Source organism: Meriones unguiculatus, chromosome 10 (genome assembly GCF_030254825.1).
Source record: "Meriones unguiculatus strain TT.TT164.6M chromosome 10, Bangor_MerUng_6.1, whole genome shotgun sequence".
Taxonomy (NCBI): Eukaryota; Metazoa; Chordata; class Mammalia; order Rodentia; family Muridae; genus Meriones; species Meriones unguiculatus.
In genome coordinates this window covers 59,182,866-59,185,753 of record NC_083358.1, presented here as the reverse complement: position 1 = coordinate 59,185,753, position 2,888 = coordinate 59,182,866, and the positions used below count along the sequence as shown (strand labels likewise).

At 46.4% G+C, this 2,888-nt stretch overlaps 1 non-coding gene across 1 annotated transcript; it reads right to left on the bottom strand.

Annotated features, from left to right (window-relative positions):
* Nucleotides 1-929: 929 nt before the first annotated feature.
* On the bottom strand, nucleotides 930-1,065 carry LOC132646174 (small nucleolar RNA SNORA17). Its single transcript, XR_009584299.1, has one exon. It is a non-coding gene; the product is annotated as a small nucleolar RNA SNORA17 (small nucleolar RNA).
* Between the last annotated feature and the right edge of the window lie 1,823 nt (nucleotides 1,066-2,888).

Here is a 2,888-nt window from a genome sequence, read left to right as displayed (position 1 = left end):
CAGCTTATCTAGCTGCCATTGGTGGCAAGGGTTGAGGCAAGGGTTATCAGTACAAGACAGACAAGTCGTGGGAGCCAGCTCTCCCACAATCACACACTTGTGTCCAACTCACATCTGCCCCGCGCCCCGCCATCAGAATTAGCTCTGATGCACTGCCTAGGTGAGGTGTAGGACCTGCTTTCCCAAACACTCTCCTGCTCTCATGCCTCCAGGGCCAGCTCTTGTACAATGCCCAGGTGAGTGATGGGGCTAATTTTGCACAGCCCTCAGACATCAGCATACCCCTGTTGGCAACCCAGACCAGGGACCTCTGCCTGGCCTTTGGTGGTAACAGAACCCTGCTTCTGAAGGGCCAAGGACCCACACATGGCTTCCCATGGCAGCAAGGCCAGGACTGATCTATGGTCTGAGGTGGCCTAACCCGCTACTCACATCAAGCTGTTTCTCACTGCCCTTGAGTCTACAGTTCTACCTTTCTTCATTGTGCCTACATCCTTCTGTTTCTCTTTCTCTTCCATTTCTCCACCACTTACTTGCTCCTCTTAGTGGGGCCATGTGTCTCTGAGTGTCTGGGGTTGTCTCAGAAGTGGTCTCAGGAGTGCTATACCCTGCTCATGCATTATGGCACTGGGTAGGGGTTCAGTAAAGCTTAGTCTGCCCTCCAGCCCTACACAGCACCTGACTGTTGGTTGTCTCAGGCTAGTTACCTGTCTAGGCCCCATGGACTGGTCTGGTGTTCATCTTGGCTCCTTGCCTGGTCTGTCTGAGTAGCCCCATGCAAGGGTAGTCTGATTAGGGTTCATTCCCATGGAGGGCCCTCAGTCCCAGGTGGGGGTTCATCTAGTCTCCATCTTGCTCCCAATCCTGGCAGCCATCAGGGCCGGTGTGGCACTGGACTGATGGTAGTCTCAGGCTCGCTTTTATCAGAGAATATTAGGCTACTAGTCATTCAGATGTTCACAGGTCAGAACACTGAGCACAGACATAGCCTCTCGCTGCTCTGCCACCTACTGACACCCATGTGACACGGCAGCCACATTTGCAATGCTTCTAAGAAGGGACAGGCACCAACATGCCAGCTTCAGTTCTTACCACAAGAGGGATGTGCAACTGATTTAAACTGGAAAGCAAACAGTTTTACTTCTGTCTCAAAACCCTATTTAAAGTATGTTTAATAATTTTCTTATGTAAGAGAGTGTAGACGAAAGGATTTTCATAAACCGACCCTGGGTGAATCCAAAACCACCTTGCAGGGCATTTTACAGATTCCCTCAAATTGTTCACTATACTCTGACAATGGGAAAATTCTGAACATCTGAGGTCTTAAACGACAAGCACATCCCACAATGACTAAGTACTAACTCTATTAATGTGATGGGGGGGTGCTCTGTTTCATTTCGTGGCTCATTTCTTGCTTTACACTTTCTAGGTCTCTGGTGCTGCTTTCTACCATAAGTCAGAAATGAATTTTTAAAATAAGCACTTGTACTTTGAACCATAAAACAAAATCTGAAGCAGAAATCAGAGGAAGAAGGTAAATTACTTTTAGTGCTCTGCAAAGAAACTTTCACTTGGCTATTTCCTCTTGTTTTGAACCTCTGGAAAATCAATACAGAAACATATCATATTCTGAAGGCAGGTCAACTGTGCACTAGGTGTTTTTAACAGTTGGCTTTGAAGGGGATACTTATGCCCCCTTGACATGAATCTACAGTTCTTTGCACTAAATGTCCCCATGAAACTACATTTTTGCCCGGGCTATCCATCTCAATGGTTATTACTTTTTAGTGTTCCAGGCCTCTATCTTCTATTATGGATTCACTGATAGATCAATATGACAGAGGCAAGATAAAAGTCAGTTAGCTGTACATGTCTATTATGAGCCTGAAAATCCAGACACACATTTTTCCTGACAGAAGCCAGGCACATAACTGAGTCATTACGTGTCTGGGTGGTTTTCTAGTCCTTTCTGTACAAACTCGCATTTCTAGACATGTTTCTTAATTTTGAGGTCCTCATGGCCTGTCAGGGAGTTAGAAGTGAGTGGTTCCCTCGGGGAGAGAGTGATTTTAAAATACAGTCTTCACTTTTGAGAGGAGAGAACCAAACACATTTGCTGCTGCACTGAGAGGCAGTAAAAAGAAACGCTGACACACTCGGTTTCTAAACCTCAGAGAAGTGGACTGTAAAACCAAGCGGTGGTTCAAAGTCAAGGGGAAAATCCTTGCAGTCCTCTGGTGGGTAATGGGAATGAGGAAAGCAGCTTTGGGTTGGTTGGAAACCTCAGGTTCCCTCTGGAGTCGATCACTTCAGCTATTCATCCCTCACCATTCTGAGAGGGGAAAATGAGCTGCCAGACATGTAAGCATCCACTAGACACCCAGCAACATCTACCTCCAGCCTCCGTGGTTGTGTGCCGACTGACAAGGCTGCCCACCTGAAGCTCCGAATAAACACCGCGCTGATCTCGGCTTTCCGCCGCTCTTCTCAGAAGGCCCTGTGTGCAGCAAGACATGTGCAGTTGGCTTTTGACATTTCTTCAGATCAGCTTTAGATATTTAACCCCTCACCCACATTCTTGCACTTCATACATTTAATTCTATCAAACTGCGTTGGGGTCAAAATAACTTCCAAGGGAATCTTCAGATTGCCTGGGAAGAGGGCCACCTCACCAAGAAGCATGGGAGAAACAATAGCCTGAGCTGCGTAAGTCCAGAGACTAGGGCCAGCTCTTACCACTGAGGCCCATGAGTTCTAGCCCTGCATAGTGTACTTTCCTTTTTCTTTTGCCAGCTTGCTTGCAAAAAAAGAAAGAAGAAAGAAAGAAAGAAAGAAAGAAAGAAAGAAAGAAAGAAAGAAGAAAGAAAGAGAAAAATAAGAAAAAGAAG